This window comes from Halichoerus grypus, chromosome 3, assembly GCF_964656455.1.
Source record: "Halichoerus grypus chromosome 3, mHalGry1.hap1.1, whole genome shotgun sequence".
NCBI lineage: Eukaryota > Metazoa > Chordata > Mammalia > Carnivora > Phocidae > Halichoerus > Halichoerus grypus.
The window spans coordinates 105,274,246-105,292,561 of NC_135714.1; the positions used below are offsets into that span (position 1 = coordinate 105,274,246).

General features: G+C 42.6%; 1 long non-coding RNA gene across 2 annotated transcripts in view; it reads left to right on the forward strand.

Moving 5' to 3' along the window:
- The first annotated feature begins 427 nt into the window (after window positions 1–427).
- LOC118540564 (uncharacterized) overlaps window positions 428–18,316 on the forward strand; it is a 213,238-nt gene continuing 195,349 nt past the window's right edge. For both annotated transcript variants that reach the window (XR_013446158.1, XR_013446159.1), the window contains exon 1: window positions 428–1,116. This is a non-coding gene — a long non-coding RNA (uncharacterized LOC118540564). The remainder of the gene's footprint in view (window positions 1,117–18,316) is intronic.

The following is an 18,316-nucleotide window of genomic DNA, read 5'->3' on the forward strand; positions in this document are numbered from 1 at the left end:
TGTGAAGTAACTTCCTTTAGAGGTTATTCATTAACCTTAGGTATTTTACTGTGTAATTATAATTGCCAAGTGCCGCAGGCTTGGAAAACCTTTGAACTCCTCAAGGTATTAGGGGACGGCAGAAAGGATATTATCTGATTTCTCTTCCTTTTCCAGTTAAGTTTTAATTTTGAAGGTGCCCCATTTCCCCTCCAGAGGTGTCTGCCTTCCTAAAGGTAAACTCTTCCCTCCCATTCTTCCAGATTGCTGACTGTAAACTCAGAAGATAACGATGAAGGAACGTGCTCCTTTAGAGTCTTGAGTTCCCCAAATGCTGTAGACTGGAACGAAATTGTTCCTCCTTTGTCTTAAGGAAGAATGGTGGGGATATTCAGGAGCCCCGTGTGGTTGGCATGTACACTTGGGCATAGATGGGGCTCCTCAAAGACCTCACACAATACCTGAAATTGTATCTTGTGCACAACCTGGTTCTTACAAGCGGAAGACCTTCATCCTACTGCTCACTCCCTGGCTCTATAAGAGCAATTTTTCACTGCTGGGCTTTGCAGGAGTCAGGTGTGCATTCTGTAAGACGCCTATTATACAGCCATTCTCAGCAGCCATTGCTTATACAATGACCCTTCTGATCTGTCCTATTGCGTGGTTGCCAAGGACTTTGGTCCCCACCCAGTACAACTTTAGGTATGCATTTCACATATATTTTCAGGCAAAAAAAAAAAAAAAAAAAAGGTCAAAAGGAAGAAAGAAAGAAAGGAAGGAAGGAAGGAAAGCAAAAGAAAAGTTGCACCCCTGCCTCTTTGTTTTAAGACAAACCAAAGTAACTGGCATTTTTCTTCCCACAAACCCTTGCCCTTGCCGCCCGGGTGCCCTAAGAAAGGAAACCTGTTTCCCTCTTCCCAGGTTTCTGGTTTCTCCACCCTGTCTCCCCACAGTCCTTCACTCCCTGCACCCAGTTCTTTCGGCCTCCACCCATACTCGGAGAAGTGGCCCGACATTCCAGGTAACCTGATTCCCCAGACGGCAGAGGCGGGGGCCTGATGCTGGGAAGGCGCGGCCACGTGACCTTCCCTGCCCGCCAAGGGAAATGCATACCTTACGCAGAAAACTAGGGGACAGGTGAGCCCAGAGGACTGTTTTGAATCTTTATTTTAAAAACATATATTTACTGAAAGCGTGCTTGCCTCTGCATCAGACAGCTTTCTCTTTGATCACTACAAATGAAAAGGCACGGCTGGCCGTGGGGTTTTTCTGGCGTGAACTGATCTGCAAGACAAAAGCAGCTCCCTCTCGGGGAGGAAAAGGCGGAGCGGGTTTTATGGGAGCCGCGGCGCAAGTCTGAACGCGGAGGCTTCACGCGGGGAGGGCCGAGCCGCCCTGGCAGGAGCCCCGAGCTGCAGGCCTTGGCTGGGAAGTGCGGCCCTCCGTCATTTCCCTGGCTCCGCGGCCCTCGCTGGCCCTTGACAGCTCTCTTCTTTGATCTGTAAAATGGGAGAAAATAGGGGACACTTTGATATTCTTTAAAAGGCTCGGGGATTTGCTGCTTCCTCCCCAAATAAAGGGCTTGTGGGGAGTTTCTTTGAGAACTGGAAGGAACATGCTGTCACATGTAACAATCTAATGAGCGGGGGCCTCCTCTTCCAGTGCCCATTAATCAATCAGCCAACTCGGGAAGCAAGTAGGGTAGATTCTGTGTGCGGCGGGGAAGTAAGGGCATGGTCTCTGCTTTTAAGGTATTTATGATTTAGCTGAGGAGATGGGCAATATGAGGGTAAAACATGGTAATAGCTGATATTCTTGAGTACTTCCCGCGTGCCAGGCTCTGTGTGTTACTTTCCTTTGTTCCTCATAAATTTCCATCCAGTAGGCGCTCTGTTATCATCCCCGTTTTATACACATTGTGGGGAGATTATTGCGCCAGGTCACAGAGTGTGGCCGTCAGGCTGCTCAGGCGTGTCTGGCAGACTCCGGGGGGGGGGGGGGTAGAGGATGAGACCCATCGGCAAGCCCAAATCTGTGCAACGTCCTATGAAGGTGAGCGGTCAGTTGCCTTTTGCCTCTGCCTTGCCACTCTGGCTCGGGGAATGTTCTCACCCTCTCTCTGCAGAGCAGGGAAGCTGCCTTGGATCACCCCTGTGGACATTTAAGCCACCACTGCCCTTTGGGACCCTACATAAATTTCATTTCATCCCCTTCCTCTGTGCGTACTCAGCAGTCACAACCCAGTGAGTTTCTCCTTAGGCAACATTAACCTTGTACATACATCTTGTCTGGTCCTCTGTGATTTTATTATCCAAGTAGGGAAGAAACGTCATTCAAAACAGTTAAATGTAAAAAGCCTACGAAGCAGAACTTTACCTCAGTCAAGTGGGGCTGGATGGCCTCTTAAGTCCTTTCCTCTAATGTTTAATGATTTGTTCCTTGTCTGCTTTACACGGAGCGGTGACCTTTCTGAAACATAGTCAGGGAGACTCAGGGTTTCATCAGTACCCCAAAGACAGGACTGATGGTATAGCATCTTTAACTCAGTTCACCACTCAGGAGGTCTAAAGGACCAAGCAGCAGGTGGTTTCCCACATAAACCAACATCTTGATATTTTTAAATAGCTTCAAACACCAGCCACTAAGGTTTTCTGAGAATCCTGGGGAGATACATCCTTTGACCAGGTGTATAATCCCAGGTCCCTGGATGTTGGGCTAATTACAGCAGCTCCCTTGGGCAGGGGTCTGAATAGGAAAGTTCTGGTGTTTGGAAAATCCCAGACTGATGAGAATGAACCCTGGGTTCACTGTTTTTCATGTTCTATCCCTAGATGATGGGATGGAGAAGGCTTGGAAATCCTTGTTTAGTATAATTCCCTCTTCTCTCCACCAGAAATATAAGTATCTGAAAATTTGCTACACTTCGTTTTGCTTTTATTGAGCACTTCTCTTTGCCTCACTTATTGGTAAAAATTACGGGAAGAGTAGGTGTAGGGAAACCCCAGTTCTAGTTTTGGACCTGCTCCTAGCCAGCCTTGGGGCCAGTTCATACTAATTCCCACCCATAGGGCCTCAGTTTCCTCGCCTTTAAGAAACATAAAATAAAAATTTGGGCCAGGCCAGTGGTTTTCAAATCAGAGCAGCTCTGCTTTTGTCCTTTCTATATTGGAGTTATTGGAGTTTTGTGTAAGATGTTTGTTTACAAAATGGAAGAGAGATTCACTGATAGCAACTATTACAAACCCACTGTTCCAGAGGCCCGCTGAGATTGTTAGCTCTAACATTCTACAGTTCTCTTCAAGGCACTTGGTGATGGCTGTGCTCCTTGGGAATCACAGTTGTTTCGTTTGGCTGGATTATAGATTACATAAAGGAAAGGAGTGGAAGACAAGGCCGGAAGTGAAAGTTCAGTCCAAATTTGCGACTGCCATGGGTGCTGGGCCGAGGAGCCTGGGCACTGCTTCGTTGGGATCCGGGAGCCACCAGTGGTTTTTGAGAGCAAAATGTTGTCAGTTAGGATTTGCAGTGCAGCCGTGAGTAACAGCGACCGGACTTCCTTCTGTAGAAAGCCTCTGGAGACTGGCACTGTAGGGCAGGTGTACGAACTCCATGCAGTCATTAGGGGTCCAGGCCCCTGCTCGTTTTCTGCTCTTCTGTTCTAGCGAGCCGGCTTTCGTCCTTATAGTTCATTCAGGGTCCGAGCTGGCGGCCGGACTCCACCCCCCATGCTTGCCTTGCAGGCTAGAAGGAGGAAGAGGGACCGGTGCCCTGGGGGTGTGCATCCCGGTTGAGTCAGTTCACTTTCATCAGCCTTCTCAGCAGTCCCTCACGACCCAGTTTTTTCCATCTCATTGGCCAGAACTTAGTCTCACTGCCACACCTCGTTTCAAGGGAGGCTGGGAAGTGTACAATTTATTCTGGTCAGCAGTGTGACTAGCTACAAGTCAGGCCTCTGTTACCAAGAGAGGAGGGAAAATGGATATTGGGAGGCAGCTGGTGTGTGGTCTCTGCTACAGAAAATGATCCGAATTTTGCCCTGGATTCATTTATTTGGAGGCAATGGATGGGAGAGTAGGGACCGGGTGGAAGGAGTGAACTAGGGGAAGGAAGGGGGAATTAATGCAGGAGAGGACCTACACGGATGTTGTCAGCTGCACGGGAGAGAGTTGGGAGGATGCAAAGAAGAGGCCCAGTTTTGGAGCCCTGTGAAAGGGATGCTCGTGATGCCAGGGACTCACATGAGAAATTGGAGGAAGAGGAGTTTTAAGAAAGGAGGTCATGAATTAGATTTTGGACATATTGAGTTTGTGGTATGGCAGGACTGGAGTTTGGGGGAGTTTGCATCATATATTTCCAAGTAAATATTAAATTTACCTAAATTAAAAAAAATTATTTTTTAAAATATTTTATTTATTTATTTATTTAAGAAAGAGAGAGAGAACGAGCGGGGAGGAGAGGGAGAAGAAGGCTCCCTGCTCAGCAGGGAGCCCAATGAGGGCTCGATCCCAGGACCCTAGGGTCGTGACCTGAGCCACCCAGGTGCCCCTTTACCTAATTTTTTTAATCCTAATATCTAGGATGGTCTAATGTCTCAGATACTCTTTTGGGCTTCCTAAGTTGTCACTTAAGGACATTCTGTTAATCATGATGGAGTAAGGCAATGGGGCTGCCTCTTCTCTGCTGAACCCAAGATCCAGAGAGGTTCTCTCCCACCATTGGGCATAAGGATCCTGAGAGTTATGACAGGGATAAATGCACATTTCTTAAAAGGCTTCTGCTCAGAATCCCTATGCGTTCTTCCACCCTAGAGAGCTCAAATATGGACGAAACACAAAACCCTTCAATTCTGGTCCAGAGGCATTTCATAAGTAGCAGATTTCCTTACTTCCATTTTGCTCTCAGCTTCCAGCTGGCCTCACTTGACCGTCCCTGTCTTAGGCCTGTCGTGAGGGGAGCACAGACTAAGTGGTGCTGCCCCCACATTCAGGAGGGACATGCATAAGGAGCCATGCCTAACACCCCGAGGCCAGGAGAAGATGTGGAGGTGAGGGCCCACGTCAGATGGGGAGTGGCAATAGTCAACGAGGTCAATAGTAAAGGTGGTCAAGAGATTAAGGATTAAGGCAAGGGGTTGTGAGCCCAGGCAGCAGAATTTAAATCCACCGAGCACAAGGCATTTGTGTGGAAAGCCCTTAGTGCATCTCACCTGGATAAAAGCAGTTCCTTAAAGACAACCTAGGTGAGATAGTGCCAAGTGTGGGCCTTAGAAAAGACATGCTCAGTGAGAGAAGAGAGAGTCGTCTTCCCCCAGCCTGCCTGGAGTGTTAGTGACTAGTAGGCCTGGTTATATAAACCTAGATTGGACATGCCTTTCCTTCAGAACTTTGAAGACGTTGTTCCATTGTCTTCTGGCCCAGGGTATTGCTGTTGAGGATAGCAATTCTGACTACTAGTCCTTTATTTGTGACCTTTTTTCTCTTTCCAGAATCTTTTAGTATCTTTTCAATTTGACTTTGAAGTTCTTTGCTGTAAATCTTTTATTATTCAGCATGTTGTTTCCTTAACGGGCCCTCCCCTGTGTTCTTCAAGTATGCGGAATTTTCTCATATTATCTCTTTGATAATTTCTTCCATGATATGTTCTCTGGCTTTTTCCTTTTCTTTGTGGAAATCCTATTAGCCACATGTTAGATCTCCTAAACATCTTTTCTCTCTTATTTTTCATCCTTTTGTATTATATTCTGTGGATCTCAGTATTGCCTTCTTTATAGGGCAATGAAAATGATTTTTTTTCCCTATTATCCAAAGGGTGGTCATGGTCCAGTGAGTGGAGATGGGGCCGGGGAAGGCTTTTTTCATTATTTTGTTTGGCACTTCGTTTGGTGGGCAGCTGTTCTGAAGTTTCCCCTCATTTGCAGCTAGTCAGCACCCACATGGCTCTAGTCTTCCATATGATTTGACACCACTGAAGTTCATTGGTTCCTTGGATTTCTGAATGGAAATGGAGGCCTGCTTTGCAACCTCAGTTATTCTAGCTTTCTGTGTCTCTTTGTCTTAGAACATATGTTCATGCTTCAGGTTAGTAATGGAACTAAGGAATTGAAAAAGTGGATGATTACAAATGAATAACCTGTTGTTATTAGTCTACCTGGAGTGGTTTTAGTTCTATATAGATCCTGATGATTTAGTTGTAGGACTTCAAGCAGCCAACTCCCTGTATTGCTTGAGTGAAGCGGCTTTTCTGACAGAACATGGCATTAACCTTAGTTTTAGAATATTTTCACTTGAACATCATATTGGCATAATACAGATTTAAGACTGCCTCCTTGTTTATTATTTTTTTTGAAGAGAATTTGAGTATTTTTTGAAGAGAGTTTGAGTATTTTAACAGAATAATGAAAATAATCTTACTTCTACCCTCTAGGGAACCTACCTGTCTTATAGTAGGTCAAGGCCTTGCCAGAGGAGTCCGTGTGCTGCCCCCCACCCCCCAGCCCTTTAGCAAACTTTCTTCTGTTTACATTCTGCAATACTGCTATACCATCTTGGTTCTTCCATTTTTAGGCCATCTCTTCCTGCCTTGCATGCCTCTCTGCCTTCCCCTTCTTGATTCCTCTTCTTCCTCTCATTCTCTAAGTTGGTGTTTTTGGAAGGGGAGTTTGTGGATGTCCAGCCTTAGAATCACCTGGGGCCTGACCAGCTCTCTTGGATCAGTACCTCCGGGGGTGGGTGGGGGTGGCCGAGGGGTCTGCTTGCTGGTCAGGTACTCCTGGGGGTTCTCTTGCACACTGGATTTCAAGATATACAAATTTCCGATATCCACCAAGCTCAGTTCCTGACTCTGCTTCATACCTTTGGCCCTTTCTCTTGGGGAGTTCATACACTGGCAGGTTTGGCTCTCCTGCGAAGCACCAGGCCCCCCGCCCCCAGCTTCTGACCATTTATTTAGCATTGAATCTCCTAATTCCAACTATTCATAGGGACCCTCCTCTATGCCAGGTGTGACCACTCACATTTGCCATCTATTGGCACATCCCCAGGAGTTAGGTAATTTTCCCCTTGGTTATTTTATAGGTGAGGCCACAGAGCCTGGGAGGGATATATATGGTAGGACTTGTTTTGATAGAATACTAACAAATGCATATTGGGACTACATGGATGAGAGAATGATTCACCTTGTACACACTATCTTTGTAGACTTTATGTAAAGTTTGGATTTGTTGTTCTTTTTTTTGCGATACTTCTGCTAGGACCGCTGGGAGGTAGGAGGGGGGAAACCAATGGTAAGTTATGTGCAAGAATTCACCATCAATAATCAAAGTGGAAAAGCCATGGGAACCTCCCAAGAACATGGCAGGGCTAGCTAGCAGGGTCCTAAAATGAGACTTTACCCAATAGTATTTTTTTTTTTTTTTTTTGGTGGAGTTGTGTGGTGCTTATTGACTGTTGATCATTGCAGAACTGGGTCAATCAGAGGTCAGGAAGGCAGGGAAGGGGGAAGCCGTGGGCTCACAGTTCCAGCGCTCCACGCAAGTTCTTCAGGAAGAGCACAGGGTTTACAGACCCCACTTTGGGAATTTTCTTTATCAGATTATCGGAAGAATAGATCACCGCACTGTTCACACTCTGCCTATGAAACAATGCAAATGTCATAGGAAAACAATCCCATTATGAGAAAGCAGTTAGAATCATCGCACATTAGAAGAATTAGGTCACTGCTGGCCAGGTCTGGCGGTGATCTGAATCAGTTTTAGTGCTGGAGAGAGGAATGTTTGATCTAGCAGAGAGTGGACGTTGAGTGCACCCCCTCCGCTTCGCAGGTTGCTGATACATCCCAGGGGGTTGACTGCTTCCTCCACGGAGCTTCCCACTACAGCTGGAATAAGAGGCTTGTTTCTCCAGCTGCCTAACCTTCAGTTTTATCTGTCTCTTGTTGACCTCTCAGTTTTATAATGAGTCGGTTTATTTGCTTGTGCAAATTGAGTTTTCTTAGAGAGAAATAGAACAGAGCTAGAAAGAGGCCCATGTGGTGATTGTTTCCTCGTATGGAGGAGAAAGGCCCATGGACCAGGCACTGCAGAGGCTATTCCTGCTATGACAGTCCCTGTTGTTGGTTTATTTTAAGGCTGCGTAGTTAAATCTGGTGGGCAGAGAAATATCGCCTCCCTTGTCGGAGGTAGAAATATCTGCAGGGTTTACAAGCTAATTACTTCTTGATTCCCTGGGAGTTCAGAGAATTTGCTTAGCAACTGGCCTGACCAGTCCCCTGCCCCCAGCTGCCCCCCAACATGACTGTACTTACTGGTGGGGCTGATGGAGCCGTTTTTGAACTAAACAAGGATTAGACATTTTGTGAAAATGGTGCCAGTCTTTTCCTCGATGGGACCTGAGCCTGTAACCCAGTCCAACAAAACGAGGGAGAACAAGCCAAAAAAAACCTTTTTAAGAAACAACACAGGCAGTAGGAAATCATACTGGTTAGGGCTTGTTTTCCTGGCTCGGGGCCTCATTCCAACCTGTTGCAATCAGCTCTAGAGTGTCTATAGGGACACCCTAGTGCAGGGGCCCCTCAGAGGAAAGGAACTTTTACATTTCTGTTTGACTGGGCTCTTTGCCAGAAGCTAAGTTCAAAGTGCAGTTTCCAGTAATTTGCTGGGACTTCTCTGTGGGTTTGATAGGCCAGGACAGAAGCCTGCAAGCCGAAGTAGTATTTCCTGATTTCTGTCATTTCTTAAGAAGGGAGGGAAGGTTGCAGAGGGACTGCGGGTTGGAGGGCTTTTGTTGGCTCTGAGATCAGACGGGGCCTTCCCTGCCTCCTGTCTTCCCCTGGCCTTTGTCCTTGTCTTGTCGAGGGCCACGGGCAGCTCGGCGCTGGGCTGGAATGGCAGGAGCTCTGTTCCAGAGCCCATGTGAGGTGCCCATTTGCTGCAGCCAGCAGAACCCTTCATTGATTTACTGCATGCTACCATTATTTGGAGCTATAAAGTTGTCGAGTAATGGCAATATGTTCTTGTTTTCTCATATCTGTAGGATGAAAGTGAACATTTTTATAATCCTTCCCTCCTTGCCACATTTAGTTCCCTGGCGTCAAACATGTGGGCTTGATTAAAGGGGAGAAAGAGCTACAGAGAGAAGTTAGATTTTATGTCCTCTCTTTCCCTCAAGCAGCCCTGTCCCAGAGCATGGAGGGCAGAGCCCATCTTCTTGTCACTTCATCTTTGTGTTCCACCACGCCCCCCCAACCGTGTCTATCAGACCACTTGGCACATAGTGATTCGGAATGAATCTTTGTTCAACGAAGGGGTGGGTAGCAGTGGAATCTCATTTCAAAGAAGTATTTGGTAGAACAATGTAACTTCTGTGTCAGGTAGAGGCTCCTAGGAATGGGGCTTTATTGATTCTATGACAGCTTATTTTCTGCAATGAGGAATTGTCTTCCAAACATGTTTGCTCCAGTGCCTGTTATCAGCCACTCATTACTTGCAAGGACCCAGCAGAGCACGGGAGGCAGCTGGGACAGAGGGAAGAGAAGTCGTGGGGCCAGAGTTGAGCTTTCAAGGTTTCTAGCCACATAGGCATCAGGTGGTGATCACCTTTCCAGCATCCTTTCACTACCTCCAACACCCTGAAATCCATGAAAACAAAAGTGGACAAAATCCCAGGAATTAAACCAAGGGGAGTTACTTCCTTCTCCACCCCCGACCCAAAGTTCCTTCCCTTACTCCCTTAGTTCTCCTACCATGCACTTCTTTTCATTTGCTAATTCACCTCGGAAAGCCTGACTGTATGTGCTGCTTTTCCTCTAGCCTGGAAACTTGAATTACAGCAATTTGACATTATAACATAATTCCACTGCAATAAAGCAATTTGGGGCTGGCAGTGGTGATGGAGTAGATGTTGGTGGAAGTGGGGAGCAGGGAGTTTACTACAATGGATTTTTTCTGTAGTTGTTTGAGAAAAGCTAGCATAAAGCCATGCTGCTATGAAATCTTATTTAAATAGATTTCAGCGGTCTTTAATTACCATTAAAAAACCCCGGGGAGGGTGCCTGGGTGGCTCAGTTGGTTAAGCGACTGCCTTCGGCTCAGGTCATGATCCTGGAGTCCCGGGATCGAGTCCCGCATCGGGCTCCCTGCTCGGCAGGGAGTCTGCTTCTCCCTCTGACCCTCCTCCCTCTCATGCTCTCTGTCTCTCATTCTCTCTCTCTCAAATAAATAAATAAAATCTTTAAAAAAAAAAAAAAACCCGGGGAACTAACATAACATAATATAAAAAAAAAAGAATGACAAAAAAATAAATTAAAAATAAATGTAAAAAAAAAAACAAAAACGCCAAAAAACCCCCAAAACACCCCAGAACTTTGTGGCAAATTGTGTCTAAAACCAGGCACCAGCAGCTCCGAAGGTAAGTCTCAGGGAGACCCCGGAGAGCAAAGAAAGAGATGAACTTAAAAATTCTCCTTGCCAAGTGACTTCTCACACTGTGGTGTCATGAGATTGGGCAATTTATTCTTGAATGAAGCAAAGACAGCTTTCTCATCATCGGACAGCTCTCTTAAGGAAGGTCATGGATTTCCCAACATGTACCTGACGATGACACATCTCTATTTAAAAGAAGACAGACACCTGCAGAAGACACGAGCTTTAAAATTGATTTAAAGCCTGTGTTACTGCTTCCTCTCAGTTCCTGTGTGTTCTAGGGATGGGGGTATATGATAAACTGCATCATGCCTCCTATCTCTATAATGTGAGGCCTTTGGCATTTATGGAGATAACATCGCCAGTTTCAACTACTTGTGAGGCATCCTAAAAGCCCATGATACATATAATTTGTATCTCCATCAGGCCCAAAGCTCTGAAATGTTATCTTGTGCGTGGAAGCAAGCCTCCTATGCGGCGAGTAAACTGCCCAGCTACCTCAGTGTGATTCTGTTGTTCTTCCCATATCACAATTGATACAGCCCAGAACTCTCGTCCAGTGATCATTTGGTTCCTTGTGAAGAAATGGACCTGTTCAGAAGTCACAGTTTGATGGAAAGGACAAGGGAAAGGTCTAAGAAAATGAAAGTTCTTAGCCAGAAAATATTTTTATAGAATTTGTAATCCTGTATTTTTAACCTCATTCACTTATTAAGAAGCTGAAAGAGTTACTTAAGCTTCTCCAATGTGCTTTCCTACACGTAATGGTGGATGTTATATGCTATAGTGATATTTAAGAATTTGAGAATTTGCAAGTTAAAAACTTTTGGGGTCATGGGTTTGGTTTTTCATTTTTGCTCTGCTTGGGATATCCTGGGAAAGAGTCCCTAGATTATTGTGCTGTTAAAATTGTTTTTAGTACTCGTTTTGAGAAAAGCACTATCATAGGCCCATAGCATTTAAATGAGCAGTATTGAAATGAATGACATAAACAATACATTTATAGCATCGCTAAACTGCAGAGCAGCTTCATGTAAGTAAATGGGTATCCTTGATTAGAAAAAACTTAGAAATTAAAAGCATTAGGAGGCAATTATCCGTATTGCACAAGAATTCCTCGCTTTAAGAGAGGGTTGGCTATAGGTTATGCGTCAGGTATGGGTGGTGTTTCTTTGGTTCTTTAATTGAGGTGGTTCTGCCAATTAAGTACAGACCACTCCCAAGCAGCTCTTCCTTTCCACTCCCATACCCTCCTCCTCTTTTCTTTTGGACTCCTTTTTTCCAATTCAATTATTCCAAAGCCGGCATAACAACTGGGTGGGAAGGAGGAAGGAACTAAAATGTAGTAAGTGTCTTCACTATTTTACATACATTATCTCATTTAATTCTCACAACGCCCTCTGAAGTGAGGTGCTGCTAACACCCCATTTTGCAGATGACGCTCGGAAATATTAAGTAACTTGCTCTAAGTGCCACAGCAATAAGGTAGAGGAGCTTCCATCCAGATTTGTGCAGCTGTGAGCCCCGAGCTCCTGCAGTGCCCCCCCACCCCCACCCCCCCACGGTGGGAGGATGTGGCCTGTTTGTGGTTGGGTGAAGGGCATTTCAAGGCCTTCCTCTTCTTCTCCCAAGGACTGATCACTTCATTTCATTTATAGTGATTCTCCCTGATACACTGAAAAATACAGTTCCATCAAGGAACACGTCTATTGTATAAAGCAAGGAGCATCTGATTCCTTTTTTCCTATGTCTATGAATGCTAGAGTTCAAGGGTCATGCTTGTAGTAAATGCACTTCCAGAAAAGCTACTCTTTTAACTCATGGCACCTTATTCTTTATTTTCAAAATAATCCCAGACATCTTAGCCAGAAAGCTATACATCTAGGCTATAATTTTAAATTTATCACTATGCTATCCTTGTGAAAACTTTCAACTCAACTTTTCTTTTTCCCCTTAAATATGTCTAATACCACCATTACCTACTAACTGTGGATTGAAATAGCAAGTCATTATGATGTCTGAATTAACATCCAAAACACACTGGTTTTCTTCCAGGATTCTCATATCTATTATTGTTAAAACATATAACTTTTAAAACTCAAATGGTTTTCCCAAGCCAATTCTCTAATCACAGACATAAATTTCACTCCATTAAGGAAAGGAAACCAGGCAGTATGACTAAAGTTAGGAATATGATCAAATTTCAAGGGAAGGGAAAAAAAAAAAGATTAGGCATGGAATTTTTTCCATTGCTTTTGCTTGTGAAACATGGTTAAAATAAACCCCTGCTTTCCTGCACACATAAAGTGTGCAGTCCTATAAAGTGAGAGGTTAGATTTAGGTATCGCTCTGATTTGGCAGGGCATTTTGCAGGGAGGCAGTATGTGAGCACCGCCCACTTTTCTTTGGAATGGGGGAAGGGGTCTCGGGACTGGTGAGAGCCAGTAAGACAGGTTCTCCTCCTTTCTGTATCATCATAGGGTGGTTGGAAGTTACTCAGTTGCACTTTCTCCCATGAAATACCTGTTGCATATGTATGAGTCCTCTAAATAATGACGGTCCCCGAGAACTTGTGATAACCAGGCAGGCCTAAAGATAAGGAACAGGGATGTGTGTGTGGGGGGGAATCTAGCTCCACATGCTATGGATGGTAGATTCAGTGGTATTCTTTTGATTGCTACTCCTGAAAATACCTCAGCTCCTCAAGGGTTGCTTTTTAATGTTTATCAAGACTTTTTTTTTTTTTTTAAAGAAGTCTCTTTTCAATCTCTTAGACCTGCTTTCTTGCTATTTTTAAAAACTCAGTCGTGTTCAACTATTTCCTGAAAATGTTAACTCTTCTACTATCTGTATTACTACCTGTATTAAGAACACGAGACAAGATAGTCTCCATGTTCACCTTCACCAACAAGTGCATGTTTCCTTTGAGATTGTCCGTAGGATGCAGGTTCTCGATTTCATAGGAATAGCCACATATATGTTTTAAAAAAATACACAAGGTAATATAAAGTAATTTTTTATGTTTACCTTATAGCTGAAATACATTTATGTAGTTTGATTTTGAAATAGGTCATTATAGTTGGCAGAGAAGGAAACATTTTTTAAAGTTCTTCTAGTGAGTTAAAAAGGAAGACAAGCAAAGTTTATTTTTTAAATGTGCACTATTCTGGAAATGAGAATTATTAGAAATATACCTTTTGGGAAGCAAAGCAGCAACAAGTATTAAAATTTAAAGAAAATGACACCATATCGTACAACTCAGCAGTCTCACACTTGGAGATCTGTATCATATAAAAAATACCACAGATATCACCAAGTGCCTCTCTGTTGTATCACCCTATTTGAATTTTTTGTTTATGACTTAATGGCATTATCTCCTATTCTTCTTGTCATTTGTTCGTTCATTCATTCATTCATTCATTCTCTTCTCCCATCAAAATATGAATTCTATGAAAACAAAGAGTGTGTTTGATTCCCTTATGCCTAGAACTCTAGCATCTAGAATAGTCCCCGGCACAGAGTACGTCCCCATTAAAATCCGTTGTATGAAAAGAATAAAATACCGATAGATCAGGATGTATGTTGAAGTATAGTTATTGAAATATTATTGTAGTGGCAAAAAACTGTAATCAAGAGGATGCCCATTAGTGAGGGACTGGTTGGGAGCCCCATCATGCCTGGCTAAGCTGAATCATGTAAAAGTTAATGGCATGGCTCTAGTATCAGGCTGTCTGAGCTTTAATCCCTATATTCATCTTAAATGTGTAATGAACAGCCTTGGGAAAGGTGTTAAGTTTCTATGGCTTAGTTTTCTTATGCATAAAATGAGGACAACAGCAATACCAATCTTGTAAGGTTTTTGTGAGAATTAAGTAACATAAGCAACTTACATGATAACAGTCCCTGGTACATAGTAAGCACTCAATAAATACGAATTATTCTTATTTCATGAACTATTAAAGAAAGTGAATTAAATGTCACTTAACTTGGAGGAAGTTCCATGATGCACTGTTTAGTGGGCAAAATATGATAGAAAGAAGTATAGGTAATGGATACTATGTTTATAAATCTAACAATAATAATAAAAATCCTATGTATATGTTTAATATGCTTAAAAAAGCATAAAATTACAGAATATATATAGTAGGTATATAAAGCTGGGTGCGGGGAGGGCAGGATTAAGGGGTGGGAAAGAGGAGACAGGAAAGCTGAAAGAAAACAAAATGTCTAAGTGATAAGAAATTCACATTACCAAGGCATTACCAATACCATGATTAAAATTACAGAATATATGTGTATGTGATAAGGTGCTTAAAAAGTGAGTCTCTAAATATGAATGGTGTTTGTCTCAGGGACTCCAGATAATTTCTTCCTTTATGTTTGGATATATTTGAATTTTTGATAACAAGCATGTATTATTGATGTAATCAGAAAAAATTTAGTATAAGGGAAAAAGAAAAAAGCAATATTTCTTTCTTTCTATAACTCTCTATGAAAGGAAGAGAGACAGCGTTTGGTTGGATGTGTCTCTCTTCTCGAGGTTCCAGAGCCTGGGGAGTTGTGGGTACCCAGTTTGGAAGGATCACTTGGCCACGTGGTCTGAGTACAGGATGGATTTAGTTTTCGGGAAATTACATGCCTGCTACCTCAATCTTCTGTTTTGGAAAGGTGAACTCAAATCTGAGGGATTATATGAACGAAAGGTGTGGTAAACACAGGCAAATGGATCACAGAATTCTTGAAAACGGGAGCGAAGGGAATCACAAATGCCCATATCCTCAAATAATTCAGCCATAGCAGGCTCTGTGGACCCCAAATCTAGAAATTTTCTTAAAATTCCACTTTACTAATATCAAAACTTTGTTCAAAAACCCAATTACCTTTGTATCACTTATAAGATAAAGTTGAAATTCTTAAGGCTGGTCTTCCAGAGTATCGATGCCTTTGCTAACTTTCTCTCCTAATATTTCTTTATATGGGCTTTCTGCTTTCATCAATGTGGTCTTCCAGCATCCACTCAAAATCTCTCCTTCCCTCATTCATGCCCTTGTCCCTACTTTTCCCTTTACTCAGCCCTTCAGCTGTGGCTCAAGTCTATCTTCCCTGAAAGAATTTTGAATTATTCTGGTCCCCAGGGACTTCTCTGCCCTGTTCTTCTGCTAAGTATGTCATATAATTACCTTCACTACCCCGCTCACTTAGCACCCAGGGTGTACTTCCTTAAACAGTCATCCAACCTCGTATGTAATTTTTCTCTTCTTCAACCAGGAAACTCCTCATGGATGAGGCTTGTACCTTTTCCTTTCTTGTATTTCCACAGTTCCTAATGCATCGATTTGGGTATAATTGGTGTGTAGTAAATTTTTTGCTGATTGATGGGTGTAATTTATTTGCATGTAAGCTTGTCTCTCTGGATCAAAATGCCCACCCAAACATGGAAAACAACTTTAAGAGCCTTTCAACCTTGGGTATGTGTGTGTGCTCAGGGATAGGAATCAGTTTGTGATAAGAGGGATGAATGAAAAATGGAACTAAACAAGAGACATTTAATTTTTGAAAACTGGAACCTGAAATATTAATAGGGACATTAGTCACTAACCCTTTTATAGCTTTTATTATGAGCTAGTCTGTCCAAATACTTAACATATATTTACTCATTTAATCCTTAAAACCACCCTATGAGGTAGATACACTCTTGTTAGCCCCATTTGACAGAGGATGAAACACAACTGATCTGGTTCCTATGCGTATTGAGTTTCTTTAAACTGTTTAATTGAAATATGAATTTGATGATTTTTGACTTGTAAATTGACCTCTATGGCTACATCTGTACAAAAGACAAAACTCACAGCCTCAAGTACTTTGTAGATGTTATGACTATGATTCTGCTTAAGATGAGGTTTAAAAGAAATGAAGTTGGTTTAAAGAAAAATTAGCAAATATCACCCAAGGAAAGTTGTCTAAGGCGTACATGTTGTGAAGAAACTATTTATGTGTAACCTGAGAATTCTGTCACTGCCTTTTTTTTTGGAGGGGGGGGTTTAAAAGTCAGCATATAATTCCTAAAAGAAATTTAATAGTTACATCTGGTTTCAAGCCAAAGACAGCTTTATTATTACCTCATTCAAATGATCTTGGCTATGTATGATTATGATTTTACCCCCAAAGGCTGAAGATTTGCTATTAACAAGAGATGCTCAAAATAATTTTCTAATAGTCTCCAAAGGGAATTTTAAGGCAAGAGTTCCAAAGATGATGGCAGTATTTTGTTACTCAAGTTCTGGAAAGACCAAACCATTATTCCAAGGTGGGACAGCTATTCAATGGCAGAGACTGATGAAGATCCAGGGCTTTTGACTCTACTCCACTGCATTTTCTGCTGAACTACACTACCACTAAAGGTGTCAGTGACGACTTTTGGGCTAGCCCTGGAGGTAGCGTTGGGAGAGAAAAGAGAGCAGTCCTTTGGGAGTTGACATAAGGATGTGGTGCTCTCCTTTAGGAGCACCAGAGGGGTATCAAAATGGTGAAAACTGAAAAAATTAGTCAATCTGTGTTGTCTATTTAGCTATTGTGTGTGTGTGTGTGTGGGGGGGGTAAAGAGATTGTTGGATTGTTGTTATGTTCCTCACTAAGAAGAAAGAATAATAATTTCTCATGAGCCAATCTTAAGGGTTTGAAGGCCCAGAAGCTCTCATCTAATTTTGTGGATCCATTTAAGTGTTTACTGTATATCAGGAATTATTCTAGGTACTTTCCACATATTACCTCAATTAATTCTCCCAATAGCCCATTGAGATGGCGACTTTTTGTATAGTTTCCTATTGTACAGATGGGGAAGCCAAGTTGCAGAGAGGTCACATAACTTGTTGTAGTTTGCCCAAGATTACATTGCTATAAAGTAGTTGAATTGGGATTCAAATACAGGGAGTTGGGCTTCAAAACCTCAACAATTAACAAAATTTTGTTATTGAAAATTTCAAGCATTCACAAAGGTAGAGAGAATAGTGCAACGAACCTCCCTTTACCATCTCCCAGATACAACAATCATTAACTCATGGCCAATTTTATTCCACCTGTATCTCTACCTACTTCTCAGTCTCCCAGCCCCCTTCCTAGACTATTTTTAAGAAAGGGTAGATGTCCTACCATATCATCCATAAATATTTCAGTAAGTATTGCTAAATAAATAATGGCTTAAGAAACACGCTCTTTTTCATAAGATGGGCATAGTACTGTTGTCTCTTCTTTTTGTGACATTGGCAGCTTTGGAGACCATTGTCTAGATTTGTGATATTCTATTATTTCTTATTAGTTTATTTGCCGGAATACTTTCCCTATACCAACTATTTGATTATCCTGATGTATAGTCTGCATGGGGAAAGCCAGATAGATACTTTATTCCCAACCACCTCTGCCGCTCTTTTTTTTTTTTTAAACTAGTCTCAATGAGTTGGTTTCTTAACATCAGCCAAACTTTGTCACTTCATTTGTTTAAAGTATCATAATGAACTTACGGATGCTTAAATATATTTGTTCTTTATTTCATGCATTTTCTTATCAATGTTTAAATTGTCCCATTTTGGCCAGTGGGAACCTCTTCACATTGGACTTATGAGTCCTTCAACCGTTATCAACAGCTTTCTTATTTTCTGGTATGACAAGATGTTCTAGGCTCATCTTGTGTATTTCTGTCCCTAAATCTAGAATTAGGCATTTTTCCAAGGAACTTTTACGGGAAATGGTACTGTTTAGAGACCATAACCTGGATGTGAGGGGTGCTTATTGCTGCTGGATTAATTGTCGCCCCCCCCTTCCTTCCTCCCTCCTCCTCCTCCCACCTTTCCTCCTTTTCTTTCTTTTTAAAGAGAAACTAAATAATGAGTTCTTACTGACCCTTATTTGTTTTGTCTTTCTATA